At 42.8% G+C, this 16269-nt stretch overlaps 1 protein-coding gene across 1 annotated transcript in view; it reads right to left on the reverse strand.

Moving 5' to 3' along the window:
• The window catches only part of CHRM3 (cholinergic receptor muscarinic 3), a 485324-nt gene extending 470073 nt beyond the window's left edge, over positions 1–15251 (reverse strand). The window contains exon 1 of the mRNA XM_064594586.1: positions 14868–15251. The gene's annotated coding sequence lies outside the window, so the exon portion shown is untranslated. The remainder of the gene's footprint in view (positions 1–14867) is intronic.
• Positions 15252–16269: the final 1018 nt, after the last annotated feature.

The following is a 16269-nucleotide window of genomic DNA, read 5'->3' on the forward strand; positions in this document are numbered from 1 at the left end:
ACACAAAAGTGGCACTTAATATTCATTTATTCAGTCAGTGTTTGTTGTGAGCCTACTGTGGGCCAGGCATTGTTGTAGGAACTGGAGATTTAGAGATTAAAAAAAAAAAAGGATCTGGGGTTCCTGGGTAGCTCAGTCGGTTACACGTCTGCCTTCAGCTCAGGTCATGACCCCGGAGTCCTGGGATCAAGCCCCACATCGGGCTCCCTGCTCCGTGGGGAGTCTGCTTCTTCCTCTCCCACTGCTCCTTCCCCTGCTCATGCTCTCTCTCTTGCTCACTCTCTCAAATAAATAAATAAAATCTTTAAAAAAATCAAGTTCTTGGTCTCAAAGATCTCATATTGCTTGTAGTGATTATAAGCAGACAATAAATGAAAAGGTAAATACACATGATGTCAGATGGTGATAAATGCTATGAAGAGAAAGATAGTAGATTGAGATGGTGAATACTGGAAGAGAGTGCATGCCATTTCAGATGAGGTGGTCACAGCATGCTTGATCAGGTGATACCGGAGGAAGACCTAAAGTAAGCAAAGAAGCTAGCTGTACTAATTTCTGGAGAGTGTTCCAGACAGATAGAATAGTACATGCAAAGACTCCGAGGTGGAATGTTCCTGGTACAGAAAAAAAAATAGCAGAGAGTCTCCACATGTAAGGTAAGTTTTGCTTGGTTAGCATGCCTTGCATTTCCATCTCTTTAAATCTTACTGGTCCTTTAAAGTATCTCTCAAGTGAAATTCCTGCAACTAAGAAGTTCCTGGAATCCCTCCAGAAAGATTTGGCTTCTCAACCCTTTGAATCCCAGGAACAACTTGGCTCCTATAACTCTATTTTACAAATTAACATTTTTGTAGATTATAAACACATATCTCGGGGCAAGACTTTGCCACAAATTTTTATAGACCTGTCTGAACCTAGTGCCCTAAAACAATCATGTCCAGGCTGCTTAGGACATCAAAGGCAGCATCTATAGCTGGTGTGAGCTTTCTAAAATTTTAAAGAGTCTGTAAGTACTCCTTCTTTATAGGTTGGTCTGGTTTGCACTTGGAAAACACACAAGATGCCACCCTCCTTCTAAAAGACATGCCGAATCTCATGTTAGTTATTTCTGTGTTGAAAAGAGGATAAATAGGTGGGATCTTCATTAGCAAGATCTGAGCCAACTTTCCACTCTGTAATGGTAATGTTAACATTGGTTTATACATAAGAGTTGCCCGATACAACTTCTGTTCATGTTTCATTTTCTTTGGATTCCTGCAGCCAATGGTAGATCAAATGAAGTAGTCAGGCTGAGTTTCTAGTATCTTTGTTTCTTCTGTCACCACAAAAAACAAAACAGAAACAAAACAAAAACAAAAAAACTTTGTTTCTCACACATCTGGAATCGTAGCACATTCCCTGGATCCACCAAGTGTGTTCATCTAGGTCTCAACTTGCAAAGTCTATTTTAACTTTTTTTAAATTTATACAAAGGGAACACTGGTCAAAGTATGGTAGAGAATTTCTATTCTAGCGAATATCATATCTCATATCTTATAATGTAGATATTATAAGATATTATAATTATAAGATACTATAGGGCAGTATCTTACATCATAACTTCAGCAATATATGTGACTTTCAAAAAGAGTTTCAAAAATAGGTTGTCCTGTGTTTAAAAGGAAACAGAGCAGGCAGCCACCTTAAAAACTAAATGCCAAACAAAAAACAAAAGACAAACTAAATGCCAGGGAATGGTCATATTTAAAGCATGAAATCTATGGAATATAACAGCAACCCTTACCTCTCACTCATGCAGAACTAACAACACTTCCTCATGTCAAGTGGCTCATTTTGAACCTCATTTTAATCTTTCAAGACTCGACCCATTCATTGGACACACAAATGCAGATGTCTGCCATCTAGTGGCAAAAATCAGTATCAGCAGCCTAGTTTTTCTAGAAAACACTCAATGTTTTTTTGAGAAAAATTCAATCTAAGCCCTAACTTTAAAAGGTAGGGGGGAAAAAAAACCTTAAAAAAAGGTAGGGGAAAAGTAAAGCAGAGGAAGGTCACATATCTAACTGGCCATGCTATTCTAATATCCATATCTCTCTGATCTTGACACCAAGTTAGGGGAGGCTTGTTTAGAACCCCTTGGGAATAGTATTCTAGATCCTACGGATTTTCACAAAGATAGAAGTTCCTTGAAGGCAGCATGTTGCCCTGTTTATTCATCCCTTTATCTCTAGCACCTAGAATAGTGACTGAAACAATTCAGGAACTTAGTAAATTTAAGGAACTGACCAATGGCCAGCAGAGGAACAGACCAGACTGTGGGTTGCCTACCATAGGAATTTCTAAAATTCTAAAGAACAGAGTGACTGATAATTTTGTTTAATTCTCTTAAAAATTAATATAATACTTTAAATTTGTGAAATACTATTAATTGTATTATCCATGCTTTTTAGAACTTATTTCTAGATCTATATAGAACACCCTTAAATCAATGAGCAGAACTAATCTATGTCGATTTTTATGAATATTCATAATAACTGAATTATTATGCACATACACAGCAGTTCTGTCTCACTTTCCTGACACTATGTTCTTCATATCAATAATATATGTGATATACTTGCTCAGAAAGGTAATCCTTAAATATAGCAACACACACATGCAAAAAATATGGTCTGCTCATCATAGCTACATAATATAATCAAGAAACAAAGAAAAAAATCATTGAGGACTGCCTATATTTGAGATAAGAACTTCTATTTTAATACCACCTATGAACACATATCCATATTAAAAAAACAATATATTTAGATACAATGAAGTATATTTGATGGAAAGAGTTTCATCTTATTTCTACACCTGAGATCTCAGTCCTTGCTCGATTGTGTTTAAATTCCAGTGGAAAAGAGCACTCCACCCTTCCTCAAAGCCTGAGAAACACCCTAAATTGAATATGACTCATCTTACCAGAGAGAACAGCCTAAGATAATGTACCCCTTGCCAACCCGGCTACTCAGAAAAAAAACAGAAAATGTTTCTCCCTCGATCTCTATTTCTGTCTCTCTCTCGCTCACTGTTAATCTTCAATTAGTGAGTCTTAAAATTTAGCAAGCAGAAGTATCGTTCAAGATATTTATTTAAAATGCAGACTGACAGAACCTGACCCTATTCTGATTCAGCTGGTCTGAATTTCTGCAATTAGACTGCATTTCTAACAAACACCCCAGATGATTCTGGTGCACTTGATCTTGGGCTTTGTATGGCTTTAGATACATCACTATTAATTTTTATTTTTTTACTAATCATCTTTTATTGGGTATTAATTCTTCTTCTATTTATTTGAGAGGGAGAGCATTGAGCTGTATAAGCTGGGGGAAGGAAGGGGCAGAGGGACAAGCAGACTCCCCACTGAGCAGGGAGCAGGGGCTCCATCCCTGAACCCCGAGATCATGACCTGAGCTGAAGGTAGACGTTTAACCAACAGAGACACCCAAGCGTCCTGAAACATTACCATTTCTTTTTTTTTTAAGGTTTTTGTATTTATTCATTTGAGACACAGAGATACACAGAGAGAGAGAGAGCATGAGCAGGGGGAGAAGCAGAGGGAGGGGGAGAAGCAGACTCCCCGCGGAGCAGGAAGCCCAATGCAGGGCTCGATCCCAGGCCACTGGGATCATGACCTGAGCCGAAGGCAGACGCTTAACCATCTGAGCCACCCAGGCGCCCCAACATCACCATTTCTAAACCTTTCTGGTGGTTACAAGAATCCCTCAGGAGACTGGCTACTTATGATGATCAACTAATAATGACCACTTCAGAAGTACAATTAGCATTAGTTGGTGAGAGGAGCCATATTTGGAGGCTGTTATCTGAAAGGACTGTGCCTCTCAAAATGTTAAGGTCACCAGTGTAACCATATATCTACACAGACAACCCTCCGGGCAAGGAAAAGTCCATTACGTTCTGTATGATACTCATCAAGAACTGCTTACTGTTTATTAATATATAAACCATTTTGTCATTATCAAGATACACTGAAAACTGCTAATGCTCATATTTAATTTTCCTCCCCAAAAGGAGTAGTAAGAGAGAATTCACTCAACAACAAATGCATAATGAGAGCCGATTATGTGCCAAGGACTGCGTTTGGTCCACAGGATCTATCAATGAAAAAAACATAACATAAAAATCTCTGCCCATACAGGGGCAGATTTCGTGAGCTTCTGTCCTAGGTACAGAAAAATAAATAATGGTGGCTCCTGATGAGATGCTCAAAATCTAAAGGAAAAGCCCGTTATTTACATAATTTAGTTCTAGTGCAAACAAGTAGAGCAAATGTTACAGCAGACACGGGAACAATAGAGTCGAGGGGCTCGAGGATTGAAAAGGTGAGTTTCCTCTGGGAAGGGGGGTCTGCAGTATCTGTGGGCCGACTCACACTCAGAGCAGGGCTGGCAGCTCCGGAAGCATGGGGGAGTCTGGACGAAAACTTGGAGGCAGCAGAATGGAGGACCACGCAAGGACCCTCCAGCAGGTCGACGGGGCCATGGTGCCACAGTAGAGTGAGGTAAGGAGGATGGAACTGACCTTTATGTAGGGATTCTGAGCGAAAATGTAATGACAGAATAGGGAAAAGCAAAAGCAGACAGAAAGCAGGAAGATGCGTGTTCCTCCCATGAGGACTGTGGGAGGGGGAGGGGGGAAATGCCCGCCTCAAGGAAGAGGCAGTGGGACAAGGAGGGAAGGAATGGATGGGGCAGCTCAGGAAAACCCATTAAGATGAAAAGACTGTGTGAGAACAGTATTATGTCTCACACTTACAAATCGAGGACATACAGATTCAGAAGGTTCGAGTCTGAGATTCCAGGGTGACTGTGATGCAATCAATCAATACAGGAAAAACAGGAGGCATGGTTTATTTTGAGGACAGGTGATGGGTTGCAATGTCCAAACGGAACATTAGAGGTGACCGGGTGATATTCTTTGTGGAAATGTCCAACAGAGCGCCAGAAACGATGTCCCACACTCAAGGGAAGAGAACTGGGTCAGCTGTCACCAAAGCCCAAGGGCAGCTGAGATCTCCAAGGGGAGAAGGCAGACAGAGAGTAGGCAAGATGACTCCTGGGAAGAGATTCAGCACGGAAGAACACAGAAACCCAGACGTGGAGTCCGAAGACCCGGACTTATTAAGTCTCTGGCCTTGGGTGAATCACTCAACGTCTTGGGACCTCGGTTTCCTCAAATATGACTTAAGATGTAGAAATGTCCTCCATATAATTTCACTAACTCGGACCACAGGTGTCTCATTCATCTACAAGCGTTAACCACTTCTTGCCTGCCATTCTCCTTCCAGGTTTTTTCTTCACGAGACAAAACCAGCTTCACTGACAACTGGAGGTTCCCCAAGCGGACTCCACCCTTCCCGCTACCCAGGCAAATGACCTTCCAGAATTCTACCCCAAAACTGATTCTTCAAAAATTGAGGAATATGGTAGTAGTAGCATTCATCTTTATTAAGAGTTGTCTCTCCAAAACTCTTAGAGGAATTTTGATTTTGAGTTCTAGAAGAATTTTCTTCTCATCAAATACCTTATATTGTGCATTCACTTACTGACATTCTAAGACACAGTACATATGACCTTTTGTTTTCTCTTGGCACTTCTCCCTAATTTGCAGTTTTGTTAAATATACAAAATTATTTTGTTGGATCTTTGTTAAAGATTTTCTGGATATTTTTACTCTATGCTTAGATTCATTCATGAAACAAAAACTAATATACGTATATCCATGTATGTTAGATAAACAAATATTGTCCACATTCAGAATTCAAAATGAATCATCTGCTCTTAACAGATCTAAAGTAAGTTTAAATTTCAATATAAAATTCAGCTATCCGAAAGTACTTGTCATCAAACATGATGATCGTAATCTGGCATCAAACATGAGTGACCACTGTTTCTCCACCAGTCCACCGGCCAACATTAGCCTGAAGGTACGAGAATAACTTATGCCTACTGGGGCAGTATTATGTCTTACTCTTATAACTCCAAAATGTCTAATCCTGGGGGCAGAGAAAGTGCTGAATTTAAACATGCTTAACTGATCAGAATTTCAAAGCAAATGTATTTCTATACTGCTGGGCCATTTTAAGTGGATTGATTTTTATGCCATGAAATCAGTAGATCTTATGGAATACGTTGCAGATTTTAAAAAATAGGGAAGTAGATTTACATTTGAAGTCAGGTCACAAACATCTATTATTATCTCAGTTTTGTATAAAGTAGATGAGAGGATGTATATAGAAAAATATCAGAGGACTGGAGTGCCTGGCTGGCTTAGTCAGGAGAGCATGTGACTTTTGACCTCGGAGTCATGAGTCCAAGCCCCACACTGGGTATAGAGCTTACTTTAAAAAAGTTTCAGAGGTTATGCATCAAATTGTTAACCGTAATTTTCTTATGGGGCACTGGGTCATGACAGACTTTTACTTTTGACATCACATATATTGTTGTAATGTTTGCTTTTTAGTACAACCTCTATTACTTTCATAACAAGAAAGTAGCCGATACACTATATTTACATATTTTATATGTTGATGAGTATACGGAGCATTTACAGGAAGACTCCGGATAGGGTCCTTTAGGGCAATCAAGGACAAATGAGACATAGCATCTTCAAGGACTTCACACTCCAGTGTTTGAAGTAATTTACACACACACAAGAGTAAATGTGACCAGTGATGAAACTGAGAATCTGATAAAGTACTAAAAGATGAATTCATAGTAAGAAATGTCAGTTCAAGCAGTCCTTGACAAATTGCTAAAATCTGGGCCCATGAGGATGTGGAAGAAAGGGCATTCTATGCAGCATAAGAACACATGAAAGTCATGAAAATGGCAGAGCATACACAGAACAGCAAGCGCTAAGGGTAAAGTGAAAGGCGACCTTGAGACCTGGAATTGAATTTAAAATGTAAATCCAAGCTACGGAACAAGTCAAATGCTAGTTGAATGCTGATGTAATAGATTTAATTGTCATTCAGTAATAAAAGAAGGGGACATCAAAGAAGTTTTCTGAGAATAGGAGAAAAAAATGATCAGATTGGGTCTTCAATAAAAGTGATCTGTATCAAATGGATTAGAAGAAGAGGGCACAGTCAGTGAAATCATCTGGAAAGCTCAGAGACCGTGTGAGAAAGGTGTACAGAAGGCAGGACTCACATCAGCATCCCCATCACCTGGGCTTGTTAGAAATGCAGATTCTCAGGCCTCAGCCCAGACCTCCTGATTCACAGTCTGCCTTTTACCAAGTTCTCTATGTGATCTGAATGCACACTAAAGTTGGAAAAGCAATAAATCAAGGTGCTGGTAAGAGGAAAGAAAAGAAGCCAAGAGATTTGAGCTATTACTTGGTTGAATTATTACAATTTGGCATCTGACTAAATGTGGGAGGCAATGGAAGAGAATAAATCAAGATTACTCAGAAATGTTGAGCTGTAGGATGGTCGGTCATGCTATTCATAGAAATAGGAAACCCCAGGAGAGCAGGATGAGGAGGAAACAGATGAAGGCTGTGCGGTCGAGCCAGCTCATGGAAATGCTCCTTCCAGAAGCCAAGCCGGGCCTGGAGATCATGAAATGGGTGTGATCCACACTGAGGACACTGGAAGGCATAAAACTAAACGCACTTACAAAAGGAGGAGGGGGTGAGAAAGGCATGGGGGTCAACTGAGGAGAAATTCTTAGCCTTGAGCTGCTCAGGAGATGAGGTGGGGAAGCTGGGAGGAGGCAGAAGAGCCCCAGGGGAGGAGAGCCAAGGAAGCAAGACGCTTTGAAAATAAGGGGAGGGGGAAGGTGTTACTAAGAGAGTAAAGGGGACACCCGGGGAAAGACTACTTGTTTTGTAACTAAGAGGTCACAGGTGACTTTTGGCAGAGTGGCTTTTGTGAACCTGGTGAGGATGAAAGCCAGAGAGCCAAAGGTTAGGGTCAGAGGGTAGTGAAATTGGGTGTGTATGTGTGTGGGGAGGGTTGGATCTTAGGCATCCAGTGCAAATAAAAAGATTAAGAATAAAGGTGAAAATTTCAAAGGGGCATAAAAGACCAGGTTGAATTAAACTGTTGAACTTTAAGGATTTTCTTCTAGAAGAAAGATCAGAAGTATTTTCTTCATAATTCTCAGAATTATTAGGAGGGCAAACAAGCACTGTAAGAATTAGATTTTTGGCTCAATGTAAGGAGGATCTGCTTCTCACTGCTCTCTGAAAAAGGAATAGGCTGCCTTGCGAGCATTAATTTCTCAAAGCCTACAGACCACACAATTCAATGGGGAATCATAAAGTAGAATGTTCTTCATCGATGACATTTGTAGCTGGCTGAACGGTGGCCTCTTAAAATATATGTCCACATCCTAATTCCCAAAACCTGCAAATATTACCTTATATGGTAAAAGATGTGATAGTTAAGGCTTTTGGAAGGAGGAGCTTATCCTGGACTCACATGTATTCTTATAAGACGGGCACACAGAGAAGGCGACACACAGACAGAAAAAGAGGAGGCAATGTGACCACAGAGGCAGAGACTAGAGGCAGGCACATGTCAAGGAATGCAGACTGCGATCGGAAGCTGCAGATGACAAGGAAGGATTCTCCTCAGGAGTCTTGGGAGGAATTGTGCACCTGCCCACACTTTGATTTCAGACTTCCAGGCTCCAGAATTAGGAGAGAATATATTTCTTCTGTTTTAAGCCATAGGAAATCAATGCGGCACTTAACACCACCTTCCAAGTCTTAGATTTCTGGAGTTGCTCTCAACTCATGCAGATCATAAGCTCCTGGAAGGCACAGCTGTGGTTCACTCTCTTGTGAATCCAAAAGAGGATGTCTGTGGTTCCTGGCACATTAGGTAACACTGAACACTGTCAGGGAGATTTACCACAGAAATATACACTCACATGTGTAAGTGAAAAGGAGAGATGGATACACAGACACAGAGAGACAGTAGATAAATGATAGATAGATAGATAGATAGATAGATAGATAATAGATAGATAGATAGATGATAGATAGATAGATAGATAGATAGATAGATAGATAGATAGAGGCAGGCAGATGGATAGACTCATTCTACTCAGGAAAGTAAATTAAAATTTAGTTATACTCTCATGAAGTTAACTTCATAAATACAACCTGGGTTATCCTTGACTGTCACATTTACTCTTAAAGATTGTACAACCGGAATTTGGAGGAAGGACATCCATATGGCTTGTAGTCGCTTAAATTTTCAGTTTTTCACAATTAAATGAATTAAAGAGCTTAAAATAATTTATCACAAGAAAAGCAGAAGGATAGCTGCACTCAAGGAAAGTTGAAAAAGGTTGGCTGGGGATTTTGGGGTAAGGAAGGCAGAAAGGAGGACTCGATATGAAGGACTATTGTGGCTATTCCAGTTTTCCCAAATGTCTCCCTTCCCACAAGATCATGTACATAGCATGTGTTATTATCATGTGGGGAATCACAGCAAACAAGACAGGAGAATCTCCTCATCCATTTTATGTATGAGAACTTCTTTTCAATGCAGACAATTTGAGGGATCTCCACATGAGAGAAATTGTGCATTTAGACTACTATGAAGTTAAACAAAACCTGAGAATCACAAAAAAATTACTGTGTTCAATGAACACTTCTCAGTGAATTCACATAGATATAGACAGATACATAGACGCATAGAACCCAGCAATATTTGAAATTTGTATGGATTCTTGGAGTCTGCCAAATACAACCGGATTGGGATCCACGGGAAATAAGAGCTGTCTAGATGAAACTCCAAATGGCTGTGGGCAAGAAGTGGTTCTTAGCTGAGCAGTAACTGGATTTCTCTCCACACTGGGTCCCATGGGCGATTCTAGGGGAACCTGCTCCAAAGTGATAAGTTAAAAAAAAAAATGGACAAAGGCTGTCAGTGGATCCGTTTTCCTAAAGCTCATTGGTAGGATATTCTGGTATGAATCTAATTCTTGGGGCCATAGCTACCTGTGATAAATTAGAAGGCTTTAGCAGAAGAACACCTCACAACCATAAATGCATGGTCCTCTGCATTAGACATCTGGTAGCCCCATCCTCTCTGAAACAGGCTGGTAATATTTTACTTTGGCTTAATCATACCTGAATTTTATCTGAACAGCAGTAGTTGGAGGATATCCTGCCTGACCCAGGATGTCTATACTAACACTATTTCCTGCAGTAGAGGTGACTGAAGGTAGAATATGTCATGGCTCAGCTGGTGTGCCAGATTTCAAGGGAACACTGGGGACAGGAAATAAGCTAGGGCTAGGCTAGAACAAATGACCTAATGAAGAATTAATTCTGTAGTGGATAGTCAGCAACTCAAATTACAGTGGCCAGGAGGAGTGTGGAGAACTGAGATTTGATCCTGCCAACAATGACACACAAGGAGACTTTGTCAAGTGGAACTTGGCAGCACAGGTCTCCAGGCGGGAAAGATACACTGTCAGGAGGGTGGCTTTGCCTTAGGCCCAGGGGGTTCGTCCACGTTGGGGTTGCATCAGAGACTGAGAAGAGAAAGAATGTAGTCTTGCTCCTGGAGAGAAGTTCTTGGCAAGGGTGAGGCTCACTGCCAAGGTCATCGCTCAAAGTCCTTCCATTTTTTCCCATCATTGTTTCTCCTCAAAGTGTTCATATTCCAGCCGGCTTTGGGATGAGATGGCACGATCAGTGAGAAGAAGATGGCAGTAACTCAAATATCCCTTCCGTTGGCTTGCTGTCACCACCAGTGGATCCCGGGACTGTGTCAATGTGGGGAGCTGCAGCCTCGGCAGAGAAAAGTCTAAGAAGGTGCATGCCAGCCAGAGTACTTGGCCTTCAGGAGTGGATGAGCAGGGAGTTTCAACAGGTGGGACAGCAAAATGCCAGCCTGCAGGGGAGAGCCTGCCAGAGGCTGGGGAGTCTACAAGCTGCCAAAACGTGTGGACAGAGAGGAACACAAGGCAGCCAACTACTGAGCCAGAGAGACACCTGCACTCTGGCTCTCTGTGCCCCACGTCAAATCATATTAAGGGTCTAAATCATGTGCCACATTTAATCATGTGCTTTAGAGATTGTTCAAAAATCACTTTCACACGCATCATGGCTTCAGACCCCCAAAAGCACTCTGCACCGTGCACAGGGCAACTACTGTCCCCTCCACTTGCATGCTGGGGAAGAAACGCTGGGGGAGGAAACACAGTTTTCTTGTAAACACAATTTTCTTGTAAGGCCCATTGTGATTCAATATTTTCAACAGCTTCACTGCAACAAAACTGTCTTTATTTCCTTGTTTGAAGGCAATGCTAATGCAGATCTACCCTGCCCAGGATGTGCACCTTTTAGGGAATGGAAAACTCTAAGGGAGCCCTCCAGATGCAAATGTGGGGTTATAACTGAATGGGGGTGACTTTGGCACCTGTACAGACTTTCTGTGGAGTGCTGGTTGAGGAAGAAGGGCCAAGACTACTGATTTAGGATTCAGAGAGCCTACTTTTAATTTGATCTGAACAGGGACCACTTGCTTAATGGAAAAGATAGACCCCATCAGACATGAGAAATTAACTTCCGATTTGACAGGCTTTGCCTCTTGTCCAATTCATTAGATGATCTCTTCAGCTTTCTCCTTTAAAATCAAAACTTTCCACTGAGGCTGCAATTCTATCCCAAAGTTCTGTTACGACTGATAACTAGGATAGGGATTCCACTGGACTAAATGAGATTGACAGGTAAAAAGTCCTGTGGAACATTTCACTGCCATCACACCTAGGGAAGCACCACATACAAGGATTAAGCATAAGGCACAATTTACTATGCTGATTAATTTTTTTAAATAACCATGGTAGAGGCATTTGATTAATTTTTTTATTGGAGTCACGTATGTCTTTTTGATATTCTCCTGCAAGAAAAACATATTTTAAATTCACAAACATATTGTATAAAATAAAACATTTCCAGTTACTCACTGAATACTTCAGAACCACAAGGTGAGGATAATGCTATGGGTCACAATATATTAGGACATAAAATTAGGTTCCACAAGTGAAGAACAGATGCATCTCTCTGCATACCCCGTCAGGGACTCCATCTTCATATGATTCACAATTCATTCATCTCATATCTGAAGTGCCACTCTACCACAGCTGTTCTCAACATAAACTGCCCTGCATTGCAAAGAAGACCCAGTTTCTTAATAGTTACACTGACAGTGTCCAGGCCATTTAGGAGTAGGCAAGTAATTCTTCCAATGTTAACAACTTTGTTAGACAAGAACAGTACATTGGCTCGGGAAATGATAGAGGAAATTTTAGGTAAAAATATGAACAAAATTATTACTTTATAATTTGCAAATACACAAGGGAACTTTGTTTTTATTTACATCATTTAATTTTCTTTCTATTAAATTTACTGGTGTGGCTTCGAGAAATTCTAGTTTTGTGAACTTTATGGTTTTTTTCCCCCAGGCTCATTTTCAACAGGTTGCCTGTAATTAAAAGCTAAAATACCATTAAAAGAAAGTTCACATTGTTACACACCATAGCTTAAACAATACATTTTCTTTCTGTAAGAAAGTAAATCATTTGTCTTTATAAGGAAAAGAAAATGGGTGCATCCTCAAGAACTCAGCATGCCTAAGTCATCGTCAGAAATAAATAATACTTTTGAAGTGCTATTTTCCCTTTTTTTCCCCAAAAAGAAAAATAAGATAATGCGCATTCTTACATTTCTCTAAACTTTAAAGTTTCCTAAATAAGTTTAAATGTAGGTTTAATGCAGAATTACTCTTACAACACTCTCATTCTTTCTCTATATGTTGACCAATTCCACACACGTTTTCCCTTTTCCCAAATTACACTTTTCTCTTACAATGATCTTCCATGCAAAAGGTATACATTGTCAAAGATTTTTTCATAACCTTTTTATCTCATTTTCTTTTTCAAATATCCAGTCTATTTGAATAAATATTTGCTGTGATTTAAATGAACGGCATTTCAGTATGACTATTTTCATGTTAAACTGTCTTATAGCACCCCACCCAGCTTATAGAAACAGTCTAAATCAGACCTGCAACATAATTAATTTTAAGTTAGTAATTTAAGATAAAGTTATAGTTCCATATGGAAACCCATTTAAAAATAACATGGTTTCTAACTCAAGGATAGCTAATTATACATTAAGCTAATTGAGATAAACCATGTAAACAAAATCTCAAGATAGGCTATTCAGTGATAGGAGTGTATGATCTAAACCACAATTCTGTGTCATGTGGAATGCATACTGGAAAGGCAGACATAGTCTATGTGTTCTTCGCAATACCAGCTCCCATAACAAGAGGGTGCACCCAACGCCCTATCTTTCCCACCACATTTGGAACAGAAAGACCTTAATACGTGACTGTCACAGTCTTGTCTATATGGACATATTTGTTCTAGGTTCAGCTCTCCCCTTTCTTAAATATATATTCTTAGGCAGGGTCTCTTTCTTAAGTAAATACAGGAGCATTGTTTTAAACACAGGAAATAGTGATGAATGTTTCATGCAATTTAATGATCTCACAATATGAAATTATTTGGGACTAAACATAATCAACAAATACACTTAAAAAAAAAAAAAAGATTATTTTTCACACAGTAACCCGGAAAGACCCCAAATGGGGAATTAGGCTATCTGTTTTGTTGTAACTCAGAGGCCAAGAGAGAAATGAAAGGTCTATGCAAAGCATACAGTGACATAACCAGTGTCCTTAACAACATAAACCCTCGGATAAATACATTTACCTCCTAAGAAGAGCCATCCTTTTTACATCGCAACACAGCCCGAGGGAAGCATACCCTTACAGCCATCAGACAGGTTCAAACAACACTTGCACACCAATGAATGTTTCCATTCTTGTAATCTGTCCATATGGATGCAATTGCCAAACCCCTGCTTCCTCTACCGCTTCCAACCTGCGTGCTAGGAGAGTTGCACACACGCACACCGAAAAGGATCGCAATTAAAACACGCACAGCGCGAAGAAGACAAGTGAATCTTGCTGCTCGAGTCAACTGCCAACCCCCCCCCCCCCCCATCGTTTAAAAACACGCAGAAATTAACCCAGCTGTAAGGAGGCTGTTCTGGGGGAGGGTTCCAGAGAGGAGATCCGGTGCAATCCAACGGCCGTCGCTCCGCGAGTGTAGACTCTCTCTGGATCAGTAAAGATGCGCACCCGGGCTACCCACCTTCGCCCAGGTGTTACACTAAGTGTCAAATTTGCCTCTTCGCCCCCTGAAATGCAATCCGAACAAGCCACCCCGTTTCGAGGTTGGCGAGTGCCTGCCTTAGCCTTCTTAAAAGCGGTAGGAATCATATGAGGGAAGCCACGCACGCACAGCACACACGCGCGCGCACACAGGCACACACCAAGCCGAGTAGTTCCTCCGGTCCGGACACTTCGTGCCTCAGATCCGGCATTCCGGAGACAGAGGATCCAAGCGGAGGAGAGCCGTGTGGGGCGTCCCCCGCTCTCTCCGGGCCACCGCTCCTGTTAACTCCCGTCATTTCCCCGGCACTTGCTGTGACCCCGCATTCCCCACCCTCGGTCCCAGGCTCCAACTCCGCACACGATCGCGCTCTCTCCAGGTTCAAGTTCCCACCACAACCCCCCCGAATCGACAGACCAGCTCTCTCCACCCTCCCCAGTACCCTCTTTGCATTCCCCAAAGCAAAGACATTTCCTACCCGGGCCGAAAACTTTTTCCTCCCTTCGCAACGCGATCAGGCAAGAAACAGGATCAGCCGCTACCGCCACCCGCTTCGCCCAGCGCCCGGGTGGCGAGCACCGTCTTTACCTGGCCGCTGCGCTCCAGGTGACCGTCCCACGGCGGTCGCCCGCGCCTCCCCGACACGCGGGGGGCGCCCGGTCCGCCGTCCCTTAGTCGCCTCCTGCTCGGCGCTCAGGGAGCGAGTGTCCTAGGACAGCCCGCCCATGCCCGGAGCCGCCCTTCGGTTCATTGCGCGTCTTTGCAGAAGCGAGGCTGCCGCCGGCGAACTCACAAGAAGCGTGGGGATCCGGATGGCACCGACTTGCCCCGCGGTGTGCGCTCCCGGGTCCGAGAGCGCTCCGCCCGCGGGCAGCTGCGGCCGCGTCACATGCCGCCTCCAGGCAGCGGCCCGGCACCTGCCCAAGCGGCAGCGCTCTTGGCTCGGCACCGCCGCCCCCCGCGCCTCGGGCTCCCTGCACGCTCCGGCCCTCACTGTTCACGTCTTTTTTTTTTTTCCCCCGCCCCCCCCCTCTCTCCCTCCTCACTTTTTCCCCCCTTCTTCTTTCCTTCTCCTCCTTTATCCTGTATTCTCTTTTTCCAAAAGCAGACACAAGGCGCTCCAAGTGGGAGGAGGGTCTTTTCCTCCTCACGAACTCTTCCTCTGCCTGGTGGTGGCGGTCGTGGCTACTGCTCGCCGCTCCTCCTCTTCTTCCTCCCGCGCTCCTCCTCCTCCTCCTCCTCCTCCCAGGACTGCGAGCCTGGGTGTAATGCACAAGCTGCCTGCTGGAGACCCAAACCTGCCCGGCTTCTGAGCATGCCCAGTTGCCTGGCTGGCGCCCCGCTCGGCTCCCGCGTGCGGGCTCCGCTGGCGCGCCTGGCGGGGGACGAAGGAACCCGGCTGTGGGAGAGCCCCGAGGCCTCCTGGCTGGCTCGCTGAGGCCCCGCGTGTCCCCAGCTTGTGTGCCCCCGGTACTTCAAGGGCAGATTTTTGTTGGTCCGTTAGTTTCGCTGCGTTCTCTTCTAAATTGCTTTGCTCGGACTGCTTAGAAGGATTGAAAGGAAGTGGATTCTTGGGCGCAACTTATTGCTGAAAGAACCCCGGCTCAGTTACAATAAACGACACTGTTGAGAACCTTTCCTTAGAGAGCAACCTGAGGCTTTTTTTTTTTTTTTTTTTTTTTTTTGCGAGAGTCTCTGCATGCAGAACAATGTAATAGAGAGAGAACGACCTGGCTTTTCCTCCTCCAGAAATTGACACCTTAGGAGTAAAAGAGAAACATGCATTTAAAAAGACGCACGCGCGCGCGCGCGCGCACACACACGCTTTTTTTGAATCACAAGATAAAAGATACAACCTTGCTAGCCAGGCTTTTACATTTTATATGCAATTCAAGAGAAATGAGAAGCTACAAAGAGAGAAAGAAGGAAAGAAAAAAGGAGAAGAAGGAGGTGGGGAGAGAGGAGTAATGTCTTACTACACTACTTTCAG

Source organism: Mirounga angustirostris, unplaced genomic scaffold (genome assembly GCF_029215605.1).
Source record: "Mirounga angustirostris isolate CCGP_5_RB_7025 unplaced genomic scaffold, mMirAng1.0.hap1 SCAF_6, whole genome shotgun sequence".
Taxonomy (NCBI): Eukaryota; Metazoa; Chordata; class Mammalia; order Carnivora; family Phocidae; genus Mirounga; species Mirounga angustirostris.